At 53.0% G+C, this 13,254-nt stretch overlaps 1 long non-coding RNA gene across 1 annotated transcript; it reads left to right on the plus strand.

The window, feature by feature from the left end:
* The first annotated feature begins 6,778 nt into the window (after nucleotides 1–6,778).
* On the plus strand, nucleotides 6,779–7,608 carry LOC119699784. The gene is made up of 2 exons (XR_005256533.1): nucleotides 6,779–6,890; nucleotides 7,351–7,608. It is a non-coding gene; the product is annotated as an uncharacterized LOC119699784 (long non-coding RNA).
* The last annotated feature ends 5,646 nt before the right edge of the window (nucleotides 7,609–13,254 follow it).

Here is a 13,254-nt window from a genome sequence, read left to right on the forward strand (position 1 = left end):
GCAGAGGTGATGCCTCTGCTTCTGCTGAGAGTCCAGAATCCCTCTCTGGCATTTTTTATGATTGCCACCTTGTCATTGTGACTTCACATCTCAGGGCTGTAAAGCAGCATAAAGGGCCAAGATGTTTCACTTGCAAATCCCCAGCACCTCGCCCCTTGTAATTTGGGGGACCAGATTGCTCTGCCAAACACCTGGAGAAGGAGCTGCCAACTTGGGCACATGGCACAGACCCTTCTGCCTGGCAAGGACTGTCACTTCTCCCAGTGGCATGGCTGGGATCAAGCATACTGGATTCACAAGTGATGGCTGCATCCAGCTTGTATTTCTTCACTTTGGTTGGCAGAAGAAAGAGGCAAAGTTGAGTTGGACCACCTGGCTTACAGAATTTGTCATAAATCCTGGTGATGCCCTCATTTTATCCGAAGAGTCAGAAGAGAGAAGCCTGGTTATCCCTCTGTAATGTCAAGTGCACAGACCTGTTTTGTAATAAGATGTTCTTGCAGTGCCCAAATTTGTTTTCCATATTCCATGAGTTTTTGAACATCCCATGCCAACTGGTTCTTCAATCAGAGGAGAAGAGACATAGGAAAAGGATAGAAGAGGGAATGGATTCAAATGCAAAGGTGCAGGGTTAGATGGGATAATGGAAAGAAATCCTTAACTGCGAAGATAGGAAGGTCCTGGCCCATGTAGTGCAGAGATGATGTGGCTGAGGCATCCCAGCAACTGTTCAAGGCCAGGTCAGACAGGGCTTGGAACACCCTGGGATAGTGGAAGGTGTCCCTGGCTATGGCAGGGGGTGGAAAGAGATGATCTTTCACGTCCATTCTTACCCAGACCATTGCAGAGGTGATTCTGTGAAAGAAGAATTCTGCTCCCCAGGACTGCACTGATGCTGGAGCCTGCACCCACCAGTTCCTGTGCCCATCCCAAGGATTTCCCTGCTGGCCCCACAGCCCGTTGCTGCTGTGCCGTGGATGTCACAAGAGGTGTTGCATGAGGACAACGGTGACATTGATTGCAACAACCCCAGGAGGCACCTCAGCCTCTGGCCCTGCAGCAGGGAGGGACCAGGGCCAGCCCCAGCACCCCCAAAGCCATGGGGCACTCCCGGGTTGGCTCAGGCCACTTGTGCCAGCAGCAACTGGGGCCTGTCCCACCCACCAGCACTGCTATAAACCCAGCGTCTTTGGGGGCCTGCAGCATTCCCTGGCCCCGAGGGCACCTGCACACAGCCATTCCTCTTGGGTTTGCTGCTGCCTGAACACCAAAGCCATTGTCAGGGAGGTGAGTGTGGGATCTCTTCCCCGATTTCTGCCCACTCAGGGTCTCAGCTCAAAGCCCAGCAGAGCAGCATCTCCTAAAGCACAAACTGTTGCAAGAACCTAGGGGAAAAATTTGACTATCAGAGTTTTTTTGAGAAAGACAACAACAGCCTTCCTGTGAGTCTAAGAGGCCAGAACATGTGGAAGGTGCCACTGAGGTTTCCTAAGTACAGGGTAGTCTGGGAAAGTGCCTTGATGCTGCAGGAGGGAATGAGGGCTCTCCCTTGGAAAGTAAGGCGAGTCTTTTCCCTCAACAGTACAGAGCTTTGCCATCATTTCAGGCTTTCACTAGCTGCAAAGGTTGATTTCTGCTCCCATTTCTGGGAACAAAGACACTTTCCTGCCCTCTGGTTGCTCCCTGGGTCATTGCTGCCCAAGGCAGGGGCAGCAAGTGTAGGACTGGAGCATGCCCTTGCCAAAAATCCTGAGAATGCTCTGGAATTGGGAATGGGCTCTGCCAAGCTGAGCTGGGAGAATATTCTTGATCCCTGGGAAGCAGAGTTGGTTGGGCAGGGTGTTAGGGGCATGTGTTTGATACACAAAAGCCAAAAGGGTGAAAGAGAGCTTATTCCAGGACTTTCAGCAGCAGTTTTTCCTCTCTTATTCCCCACATTTCATTTGTCATGTATTTTCAACGCATTGGAAACATTTGGCCACAGATCTGGTGTCCCATCTCTGGGGAAAGGTCTTTGGAAAACCTTCAAGGAAATTAATTCAAAAATTAGTTGAGGTAATCAATTTCTAAAAGACAGAGACATGAAACACTCCCAAAGTTTGGAGAGTGGCTCAAAACATGAATTGTTTTTAAAGAGAAAGATAGAAGAAATATCATCTGCTGTGGTTTGGAAGCAGCCCCTCTGAAGTTTGGTGATCCACAGAGCCCAGGCTCCTGCCCCACTCAGGATCCTGCATGTCCCCCATTGCCAGGTGTTCCCTCTGCCGCTCTGTGAAGACCCAGGAGAGGCAGCAGCCATGAAGATCCTGTTCCTGCTCTTCCCCCTGCTCCTTCTGCTGGTCCAGGGTGCTGCAGGTGAGAAGGGAAGAGCAGAAATGGGGGAAAGTGTGAGCCTGCACCATGGGAAATTCAGTGTCCCTGGAAGTGACTGTGGTTGTGGGAATGATGAGAATGTAACGGAGGACTGAGGTCCTCTTGATGTTTCTCAAATGGGTTTTCAACTCAACAATGATTGAGGGTGGAGAAATCCCAGGGAGACAGAATCCTGCCTTGTTTGCTATGTCAGGAATGTTTCAGGCTCCAAGCCTGCACCCAGCTATTCCTGCTTGGGAGTCTCTTGCCCTGCACAGGGATGGCAGAGTGCCCCAGGGGGATGGAGGGTGTTTTCGATGGAGGCATTTCCTGGGGCTCAAAGGTGTCCCTTTTCTATCCATCAGCTGAATGTATTATTACTATTATTATATTACAACTGTATTATTGCTGTAATTGGTGTGTGTGTCTGCTTTTGTCCATGGAAACAGGGGATATAATTCAATGCAGGATCAGAGGGGGATTCTGCTCCTTTGGACGTTGCCGCTCCCCCATGAGACCTGTTGGCAGATGTTCATCAGTCCAAGTGTGCTGCATTAGGTAAGGACCAGATCTCTGGCTGTAGGAATAGTTTCCTCTTTTTATCCCAGAGGGATATTACAAATATTATTGTAATAATTACAAATATTATCTATTACAAATTTTTGTCTGGTCAGCATCTCATTTAATATCTCCTGCTTTTAAACTATTCAAAGAGGCCCAAAAGAGAAGGGAAAAGCCCCCATGTGGGTTTTGTGGCTTCCCTTAGTAAGGCTGCAGCAGCCCCAGGACAGCCAGGGTCTCCACACTCACCAAAACCAACAAAGACTGAAGCCTTTACAGTCCTTGTACAGCACCAAGGACATGATCCCAAACTTGCTGCATCTGCATGCACCTGGAGCCAGAGCTGCCAGCAGTGAGATAGCCCAGCTCCAACCTGCCTGCACTAAGGACTGCACCTCACCTCCCCTGAGCCTGAGTCTGCTGCAGCACAGCCTGGGCATTGCAGGGCAGGGGAGAGAGGGGCAAGAAAATGTTACACCAGGTGATGAGCTTGTCTGCTTTCTTTTTGCAGTCGCTATGGATGAAACCCTGAATTCCCCAAGAAGGACATGCCCCTCACTTCTGGCTCCTGAAAATCACCTCCTGATGATCCCTGCCCTCCCTGGCTGTGCGGTGCCCAGCTGGGCTGACAGCAGCAGTGGCAGCTGCTCCTGCTGGGTGCTGCTGGGCTGCAGCCCTGTGGTGCCAGCCCCGGTGTCTTTGGGCCAGGGGCTGCTTTTCCCGGCTTAAATAAAGACGAGCACTTTGGCATTGCAGCGCTGGGCCGTGTGTGCGTGTCCTGCTGCTGCTGCTGCTGGAGGGCTGCTGTGCCTGCTGCCCCTGGGGCTGCCACTGCCTTGGTGGCAGCAGAAGGCCCTGGGCATGGTGCTGGGGCTGAGCAGCGCGTGTGGCCCTGGGGATGCTCCTGCCTGGCCCTGCTTTGGGGACGCTGAGCCTGGCAGTGCCTGCTGGGCCAGCCTGGGTGTGGTGCTTGTGGTGGAGCTGCCCTGCAGATGCTCTCCCTGGGGAATCGGGATGCCTGTGCTGGTCCTGCCAGTCCCTGATGTCCCTAATAGCCATGGCCTCATGTGCAGAGCTGTGCTGGGATCTCTGTCCCTTGAGTGGCCTTTGCCATGGTGACCCACAGGAGCTGTCCCTGCTGTTCCTCCTTGTCCTGTTCCAGCACCACAGCTCTCCCTGCTGTGGCTGTGCTGCTCCACATCCCATCCCAGCAGACAGGAGCAGGAGGAGGAGACTGTGCAGCTCCTGCTCTGGGTCAGCTGCAAAATGACTCTAATGGATCACGGCCTGCAGATGTCCGAATTTGTTTCCCCACAGGGATAAGCATATTCTCTCCTCCTCTCTGCCCATTCTAGGGAGTCTGGGCTGAGAATGCTCTGCTTCATCAAAGGCAGGGGTCTCTCCTTGTCTGCAAAGCAAGCCTCAGCCATCTGATTCCCTGAGTGGTTCATCACCTGTGTGTGCACATGTACTCTTGTTTCTGGCAGAAATGGGGGCCCCTGCTATTTTCCCTGAAGGTTTTCTCTTCCAAGAACCAGAGAATCCCGGAATCGTTCATGTTGGGGAAGCCCTCTAATACCATCAAGACCAATCATTCCCCCATCACTGCCAAGCCCAACACTAATCAATGTCCCCATGTGCCACATCTACATGGCTTTTAAATCCCTCCAGCGATGGTGACTCCATCACTGTCCTAGGCTGCCTGTGCCAGTGCATGAGCACCTTTCCAGTGAAGGCACTGAATTCCAATTTCCAATCTAACCCTTCCTAGGTACAATCAAGACCATTTCCTCAGGTTCTGTCAATTACGAGCAGGAAGAAGAGACAAAGCCTCAAAAAGCTTCCCCTGCCATGGCTTTACAGATCTGGACAGTTTGGTGGGCAATGCTCAGATCACCCCTGCCTTCTGTGGCCTTCCCTTCCCCTCTGATAAGTTTTAATTTTATTTTATCCATCTTCTGTACAAACTCCCCAGAAAAGGCTGTTGGGGTGAAATGGGACGCAAATCTTTCCTCTCACCCTACAAAGCCGAGCACGATTGAATTACTCAGTCTGATCTTCCACATCCCCATCTGAGCATTTATAGAACTGAAAAATGAGAGGACACAAAGAAGGAAATGTTTTCCTCATTTTTCCTCTTCCCAGCACGAATCACTCTGCCTTGTCCATCCCAGCCCTCTCCTGCCCCGCCCATTGCACTGTGCCATGGATGTCACAAGGGGAGTTGTGTGGGGACAACGGTGACATTGATTGCAACAGCCCCAGGAGGCACCTCAGCCTCTGGCCCTGCAGCAGAGAGGGACCAGGGCCAGCCCCAGCACCCCCACAGCCATGGGGCACTCCCGGGTTGGCCCAGGCCACTTGTGCCAGCAGCAACTGGGGCCTGTCCCACCCACCAGCACTGCTATAAACCCAGCGTCTTTGGGGCCACTGCAGCATTGCCTGGCCCCAAGGGCATCTGGACACAGCCATTCCTCTTGGGTTTGCTGCTCGGTGAACCCTCAGACCTTCTCCTGGCAGGTGAGTGTGGGGTCTCTTCCAGAATCCTGTCCTCACAGGGTCTCAGCTCAAAGCCCAGCAGAGCAGCATCTCCTAAAGCACAAACTGCTGGAATGTCTAGGGGTAAAATTTGGCTATCAGCGATTTTTTGGAAAAGACAACAAAAGCCTTCCTGTGAGTCTAAGAACATGTGGAAGGTGCAACTGTGGTTTCCTAAGTACAGGATAGTCTGGGAAAGTGCCTTGATACTGCAGGAGGGACCCAGGACCTTCTGTGCTGAGGGAATGAGGGCTCTCCCTTGGAACGTATGGCGAGTCTTTTCCCTCAGCAGTACAGAGCTTTCCCATCATTTCAGATTTTCAGTAATTTCACACATTGAGTTCTGTTCCCATTTCTGGGCACAAGACACTTTCCAGCCCTTTGGCTGCTCCCTGGGCAGGTGGTGGGGAATGTCCTTGCTGGGAATCCTTGGAATGCTCTGGAGGTGAGGATGACCACTGCCAAGCTCAGCTGGGTGGATTTCCCTGATCCCATGGAAGCAGTCAGGATGGGTCAGGGTGTTTGGGGCATGTGTTTTATTCATGAAGCCTGAGGGAGTAAAAGTCCTCTAGTTCTGTAACTTCAAAGGACGTTATTTTTCTCTGGTTTTCCCAAATTTCACTCCCCAGTGTATTGCTTTTATTGGCAACACTTGCCCCTTGGTCTCTAGTCTGTTTTTAGAGGAAGGCTTATGGACGATATAATAGACTAGAAATAATACTTTAAGAGCATCTACTTGAGTTACTGCTTTCCAAGGGAGTGAGACACTCTAAAATGTTCCCAAGGTTGGCAGGATGGCACAAAACACAGAGTTCTTTTTAAGAGGAAAGTAGAGGAAACATCATCATCTGTGGTTTGGAAGCAGCCCCTCTGAAGTTTGGTGATCCACAGAGCCCAGGCTCCTGCCCCACTCAGGATCCTGCATGTCCCCATTGCCTTGGTGTCCCCTCTGCAGCTCTGTGAAGACCCAGGAGAGGCAGCAGCCATGAAGATCCTGTTCCTGCTCTTCGCCCTGATCCTCCTGTTGGTTCAGGGTGCTGCAGGTGAGAAGAGAAGAGGGGAAATTGTGGAAAGTGTGAGCCTGCACCGGGGGGAATTCAGTGTCCCTGGAAGTGACTGTGTTTGTGGGGATGATGGGAAGGTGTCAGCATCAGAGGTGTTTCTCAAGTGAGTTTCCAACTGGATACCATTTTGGGATGGAGAGGTCCCAGGGAAATAGACAGGGATGTGGGATGTGAGGAGTCCCTGCCTGCCAGCAGGACTGCAAGCACCCCCTGCTCTCCTGGATTATTGCTGTAACAGCTTTGTGTGCTTTTGTCCATGGAAACAGGAAATGCAGCTCGATGCAGGCGCCGAGGGGGATTCTGCAGGTTTCTTGGCTGCAGCTCGCCTGCAAAACGGATTGGAAGATGTTCATCAGTCAGTCTGTGCTGCAAAATGTAAGGTCCAAATCCCAGCCTGAAGAAAGAGTTTCCTCCCTTTTATCCACAGGGATATGTTACAAATATCTTTCTAACACAGGATTAGTAGAAGTAACGTAAAAGAGAATGTACGAATGTACAAGCCCTTGATGTCTTGGGAGCTGACCTGAGTGTGTGTGCAGCAGCCCAACAAATGCCTAGGCCACTACACTCACCAAAGCCACCAAGGACTGGAACATTCCCTGTCCTTGGGCAGCACTGAGGACATGATCCCAAACTTGCTGCATCTGCACACACCTGGAGCCAGAGCTGCCAGCTCTGAGATAGCCCAGCTCCAACCTGTCTGCACTAAGGACTGCACAACATCCATCCCTGAGCCTGACTCTGCTGCAGCACAGCCTGGGCATTGCAGGGCAGGAGAGAGAGACCAGCAGGGAAAGTTACACAAGGTCATGTGCTTGTCTGTTTATTCTTACAGTAACTGGGTTTGAGACCCTGAAATTCCCAAGCAAGACATCCACTCACTTCTGGCTGGTGGACCCACCTGATGATGTCCCCACCTCCGGATGTCCCCTGCCCTCCCTGGCTGTGCGGTGCCCAGCGGGGGTGACAGCAGCAGTGGCAGCTGCTCCTGCTGGGTGCTGCTGGGCTGCAGCCCTGTGGTGCCAGCCCCGGTGTCTTTGGGCCAGGGGCTGCTTTTCCCGGCTTGAATAAAGACGAGCACTTTGGCATTGCAGCGCTGGGCCGTGTGTGCGTGTCCTGCTGCTGCTGCTGCTGGAGGGCTGCTGTGCCTGCTGCCCCTGGGGCTGCCACTGCCTTGGTGGCAGCAGAAGGCCCTGGGCATGGTGCTGGGGCTGAGCAGCGCGTGTGGCCCTGGGGATGCTCCTGCCTGGCCCTGCTTTGGGGACGCTGAGCCTGGCAGTGCCTGCTGGGCCAGCCTGGGTGTGGTGCTTGTGGTGGAGCTGCCCTGCAGATGCTCTCCCTGGGGAATCGGGATGCCTGTGCTGGTCCTGCCAGTCCCTGATGTCCCTAATAGCCATGGCCTCATGTGCAGAGCTGTGCTGGGATCTCTGTCCCTTGAGTGGCCTTTGCCATGGTGACCCACAGGAGCTGTCCCTGCTGTTCCTCCTTGTCCTGTTCCAGCACCACAGCTCTCCCTGCTGTGGCTGTGCTGCTCCACATCCCATCCCAGCAGACAGGAGCAGGAGGAGGAGACTGTGCAGCTCCTGCTCTGGGTCAGCTGCAAAATGACTCTAATGGATCACGGCCTGCAGCCCTGTGGTGCCAGCCCCGGTGTCTTTGGGCCAGGGGCTGCTTTTCCCGGCTTGAATAAAGACGAGCACTTTGGCACTGCAGCGCTGGGCCGTGTGTGTTTGTCCTGCTGCTGCTGCTGGAGGGCTGCTGTGCCTGCTGCCCCTGGGACTGCCACTGCCTTGGTGGCAGCAGAAGGCCCTGGGCATGGTGCTGGGGCTGAGCGCTGGGCCGTGTGTGTTTGTCCTGCTGCTGCTGCTGGAGGGCTGCTGTGCCTGCTGCCCCTGGGGCTGCCACTGCCTTGGTGGCAGCAGAAGGCCCTGGGCATGGTGCTGGGGCTGAGCAGCGCGTGTGGCCCTGGGGATGCTCCTGCCTGGCCCTGCTTTGGGGACGCTGAGCCTGGCAGTGCCTGCTGGGCCAGCCTGGGTGGGGTGCCTGTGGTGGGGCTGCCCTGCAGATGCTGCCTCTGGGAGAACAGGAACATTGTCATGGTGTTCACAGGCCCAGATATCATTTTTTTCTCTAGACTCCTCTTCTATGGCAGAAAGAGATGGACTAGGAACTCGGCATGGTGGCAAAGCCTCATCCCTATCACAGCCTCAGCTTTGTTCCAAGGTCCCAGCTCCAGTCCCAGCTGCAAAACCTGCAGCAGGAGCCATTCCTTAATAAGGATGTAGTGTGGGATATGTCGTGGAAGACAGTATAGACATACAGAGAACTCACAGGTGATTCATGAGCTTGGTACGGGTAAAATAATTATCTGTTCCAAAAGGTTTCCTTTGTCTTCTTTGATCTGTATTATGGCCATATGGAATACTCAGTATCCACACCACAGCTTCACGGCAGCATCAATGAAAGCCTCCATTTGTCCCCATACCCATTTCAAATCATTATTATTTTTCCTGCTGCTCCTTGCAACATCAGGAGGGGAAAACCTCAGAGGCCAGGCTGGACTAACAGGTAGCCCAAAAGTTCCTTTTCCTGTTTCTCCCCCTACATAACAGAAAAGGAGGCTTTGGTTTCTTCTTCTGACACCGCAGACAAGGATTCCCTACCCAGGGCCTTGTGTCATCCAGCCTTGTGTAAGGACCTGGCCGGGCTGTGGTTTGCAGGACACGTCCAGGGACACAGTGACACGTCCAGGGACACAGACACAGACCCTGCTCACTGGAAACCAGCACCAATCTGCTGCTCTGGCACAGAATGGAACCTTTTCTGAGTCCCTTCAAGAAACCCTCCCAGTGAAGCCACCATCAGTAATGTGGGGGTGCCCCATCAGCAGAGGTGGTGCCTCTGCTTCTGCTGAGAGTCCAGAATCCCTCTCTGGCATTTTTTATGATTGTCACCTTGTCACTGTGACTTCACATCTCAGGGCTGTAAAGCAGAAAGGGCCAAGATGTTGCACTTGCAAATCCCCAGCACCTCACCCCTTGTAGTTTGGGAAGACCAGAGTGCTCTTCCAAACACCTGGAGAAGGAGCTGCCAACTTGGGCACATGGCACAGACCCTCCTGCCTGGCAAGGACTGTCACTTCTCCCCGTGGCATGGCTGGTCTCAAACACACTGCATTAACAAGTGATGGCTGCATCCAGCTTGTATTTCTTCACCTTGGTTGGCAGAAGAAGGAAGCACAATTTTGTTGGATCACCTGGTTTACAGAACTTATCATCAATCCTGATGTTCCACTCAGTTTATCAGAGGAGCCATATGAGGGAACCCTGCTTTTCCCCTTTACATGACAGGTGCACAGGCCTGTTGTCTATTCACATATTTTTGCAGTGTCCAAAGTTGTTTTCCATATTCTGGGTGTTTTTGCACATCCCAAACCAACTGGTTCTTCAACCAGAGGAGAAGAGACATAGGAAAAGGAAAGGAGAATAGGGAATGGTTTCAAACAGACAGAGGACAGCGTAAAAGGGGATATTGGGAAGAAATCCTTCCCTGTGAGGGTGGAGAGGCCCTGGCAGATGTCACCCAGAGAAGATGTGGTTGCAGCATCCTGAGAAGTGTCCACGGCTAGGTCCAACAGGGCTTGAAGCAACCTGGGACATTGGAAAGTGTCCCTGGCTATGGCAGGGGGTGGAAAGAGATGATCTTTCAGGTCCCTTCCAACCCAAACCATTGCAGAGGTGATTCTGTGAAAGAAGGATTCTGCTCCCCCAGGACTGCACTGGTGCTGGTGCCTGCACCCACCAGTTCCTGTGCCCATCCCAAGGATTTCCCTGCTGGCCCCACAGCCCGTTGCTGCTGTGCCGCGGGTGTCACAAGAGGTGTTGCATGGGGACAACGGTGACATTGATTGCAACAACCCCAGGAGGCACCTCAGCCTCTGGCCCTGCAGCAGGGAGGGACCAGGGCCAGCCCCAGCACCCCCACAGCCATGGGGCACTCCCGGGTTGGCCCAGGCCACTTGTGCCAGCAGCAACTGGGGCCTGTCCCACCCACCAGCACTGCTATAAACCCAGCGTCTTTGGGGCCCTGCAGCATTGCCTGGCCCCAAGGGCATCTGGACACAGCCATTCCTCTTGGGTTTGCTGCTGCCTGAACCCTCAGACCTTCTCCTGGCAGGTGAGTGTGGGATCTCTTCCCCAGTTTCTGCCCACTCAGGGTCTCAGCTCAAAGCCCAGCAGAGCAGCATCTCCTAAAGCACAAACTGCTGGAAGAACCTAGGGGAAAAATTTAGCTATCAGAGATTTTTTTGAGCCTTCCTGTGAGTCTAAGAGGCCAGAACATGTGGAAGGTGCAACTGAGGTTTCCTAAGTACAGGATAGTCTGGGAAAATGCCTTGATGCTGCAGGAGGAACCCAGGACCTTCTTTGCTGGGGAAATGAGAGCGCTCCCTTGGAAAGTAAGGCGAGTCCTTTCCCTCAACAGTACGAGCTTTCCCACCATTTCAGGCTTTCACTAGCTGCAAAGGTTGATTTCTGCTCCCATTTCTGGGCACAAAGACACTTTCCTGCCCTCTGGCTCCCTGGGTCATTGCTGCCCAGGGCAGGGGGAGCAAGTGTGGGGCTGGGGAATGTCCTTGCCAAAAATCCTGAGAATGCTCTGGAATTGCAAATGGGCTCTGCCAAGCTGAGCTGGAGAATATTCTTGATCCCTGGGAAGTAGAGTTGGTTGGGCAGGGTGTTAGGGGCATGTGTTTGTGTTACCTCAAACCATGACAGTTTGATACATGAAACCCAAAAGGGTGAAAAAGAGTTTGTTCCAAGACGTTCAGTAGCAGTTTTTCCTCTCTTATCCCCCACATTTAACCGGCCATGTATTTTCATGGATTGGAAACATTTGGCCCCAGGTCTGGTGCCCCTTATCAGGGGAAATGTCTTTGGAAAACCTTCAAGGAAATTTATTCAAAAAATTAGTTGAGTTAATCTATTTCTAAAAGACAGAGACATGAAACACTCCCAAAGTTTGGAGAGGGGCACAAATTTAGGAATTGTTTTTTAAGAGAAAGATAGAGGAAATATCATCTGCTGTGGTTTGGAAGCAGCCCCTCTGAAGTTTGGTGATCCACAGAGCCCAGGCTGCTGCCCTACTCAGTGTCCTGCATGTCCCCATTGCCTTGGTGTCCCCTCTGCAGCTCTGTGAAGACCCAGGAGAGGCAGCAGCCATGAAGATCCTGTTCCTGCTCTTCCCCCTGCTCCTTCTGCTGGTCCAGGGTGCTGCAGGTGAGAAGGGAAGTGTGGAAATGGGGGAAAGTGTGAGCCTGCACCACGGGGAATTCAGTGTCCCTGGAAGTGACTGTGGTTGTGGGAATGATGAGAATGTAACGGAGGACTGAGGTCCTCTTGATATTTCTCAAATGGGTTTTCAAATCAACAGTGATTGAGGGTGGAGAAATCCCAGGGAGACAGAATCCTGCCTTGTTCTCTAGGTCAGGAATGTTTCAGGCTCCAAGCCTGCACCCAGCTATTCCTGCTTGGGAGTCTCTTGCGGTGCACAGGGATGGCAGAGAGCCCCAGGGGGACGGAGGATGATTTGGATGGAACATTTCCTGGGGCACAAAGGTGTCCCTTTCTTATCCATCAGCTGCGTGTATTAATATTGGTATTATTATTATTATTGCTGTATTTCCTGTGTGTCCACTTTCGTTCATGGAAACAGGAAGTGAACGTGCATGTAGGCGCAGAGGGGGATTCTGCACCTTTGGGGGTTGCCGATACCCCACGACACCTGTTGGAAGATGTTCAACATTCAAAGTATGCTGCAAGAGGTAAGGATCAGACCTCTGCCTGAAGAGTTTCTTCCTGTTTTTCCAGAGGGATCTATTACAAAATTTTTTTCCAGCTAACACCTGATAAAATATCTCCTTTTTTTTTTTAATTAGTCAAAGAGGCCCAAATGATACGAGAAAAGCCCTTGTGGGTTTTGGGGCTTCCCTGAGTGGGGCTGCAGCAGCCCCAGGACACCCAGGGACTCCCCACTCACCAAAGCCAACAAAGACTGAAACATTCCCTGTCCTTGGCAGCACCAAGGACACGATCCCAAACTTGCTGCATCAGCACACACCTGGAGCCAGAGCTGCCAGCACTGAGATAGCCCAGCTCCAAGCTGTCTGCACTAAGGACTGCACCTCACCTCCCCTGAGCCTGACTCTGCTGCAGCACAGCCTGGGCATTGCAGGGCTGAAGAGAGAGTGGCAGGGAAAGTTACACCAGGTGATGAGCTTGTCTGTTTTCTTCTTACAGTATGTGGGGTTAAAACCCTGAAATTCCTGAGCAGGACAACCCATTCGCTTCTGGCTCCTGAAAATCACCTGCTGATGTCCCCTGCCCTCCCTGGCTGTGCGGTGCCCAGCTGGGCTGACAGCAGCAGTGGCAGCTGCTCCTGCTGGGTGCTGCTGGGCTGCAGCCCTGTGGTGCCAGCCCCGGTGTCTTTGGGCCAGGGGCTGCTTTTCCTAGCTTGAATAAAGACGAGCACTTTGGCATTGCAGCGCTGGGCCGTGTGTGCGTGTCCTGCTGCTGCTGCTGGAGGGCTGCTGTGCCTGCTGCCCCTGGGGCTGCCTCTGCCTTGGTGGCAGCAGAAGACCCTGGGCATGGTGCTGGGGCTGAGCAGCGCGTGTGGCCCTGGGGATGCTCCTGCCTGGCCCTGCTTTGGGGACGCTGAGCCTGGCAGTGCCTGCTGGGCCAGC

Source organism: Motacilla alba, chromosome 3 (genome assembly GCF_015832195.1).
Source record: "Motacilla alba alba isolate MOTALB_02 chromosome 3, Motacilla_alba_V1.0_pri, whole genome shotgun sequence".
NCBI lineage: Eukaryota > Metazoa > Chordata > Aves > Passeriformes > Motacillidae > Motacilla > Motacilla alba.